A 1,024-nucleotide genomic window follows, 5' to 3' on the forward strand; every position below is an offset into this window, starting at 1 on the left:
AGACTGAATAGCAGGGTTCTGGGGTAACCAGAAGCTAACTTCATCACTGGTCAGGAGCTTGGTTGGGAGATGAGTGGGTGCATATGTCCACAGCACGAAGCAGTCGGGGCAAGGCGGAGTCGACAGACAATGGGCACTAGGACACTGCACATTTACAAGACCAACTACTGAGGGAGAGCTGACCATGCATGTGTCAGGCTGTTCATTCTGGAATGAGGAGGGGTGATCTTTACATCCCTGACATCCCAGTGACTGACTGGTGGTGGAAAAGGACTACTTTCTGGAAAGGACTAGGGCCACGATGAGACCGTAAGAGACCAAGCACGTCTGCAAAGATGAGGATCAGGATCATGACCACGAACAGTTGAGGCTGCTGGACAGTGCCCCGAATACCAGTATCTCCAACGAAGCCAATGACAAAGCCAGCAGCCAGGCCATTCAGCCCCACACTCAGGCCAGCACCCAGTTGAAGAAAACTCCTGTAGAGTGTGATAGCATCAGTCAGGGATGATCACAGCCATAACCACTGGGATGATGGACTTCATGATCAGCTCTGGCCTCATGACCGACATGGCTGCGATGCCAGTGCCACTCTTGGCTGTGCCATAGGAGGCTTCCATGGTGCTGAAGACCATGGCGGACGAAGCGCCCATGACACCGAAAAATGAATAATATTCTGGGTTGTTCTTGATGTCAGCCATGTCTGCGAGTGGAGAGGGGGCAAGCTCAGGGGGCGGCAGCGAGTTAAGTCAACGGGAGAGCGAGGCAGCAGGCGAGCGAAGAGTCTCTTCCCTAGAAAAGGCTGTACAAACAAGACCAATGGCGAGATCGTGCACAAGTGAGACCAGTGTTAATATCAATGGACATGTTAATGCCTAAGGGAGAAAATTTCATGTGGCCCCATTCCTAGGCAAAGAACCACAAGCAACCAATGTCTGATGCGAAAAAGAGAATTAGGCTGTACCAGTGGTGAGCTCCTTTTACTTTGTCCAGTGGAGAGTGGTCAGCCTTCTGACCAAATACA

General features: G+C 51.6%; 1 pseudogene; it reads right to left on the reverse strand.

The window, feature by feature from the left end:
• Window positions 1-273: 273 nt before the first annotated feature.
• Window positions 274-740, reverse strand: LOC116076391 (annotated as a pseudogene).
• Between the last annotated feature and the right edge of the window lie 284 nt (window positions 741-1,024).

This window comes from Mastomys coucha, unplaced genomic scaffold (genome assembly GCF_008632895.1).
Source record: "Mastomys coucha isolate ucsf_1 unplaced genomic scaffold, UCSF_Mcou_1 pScaffold4, whole genome shotgun sequence".
Taxonomy (NCBI): domain Eukaryota; kingdom Metazoa; phylum Chordata; class Mammalia; order Rodentia; family Muridae; genus Mastomys; species Mastomys coucha.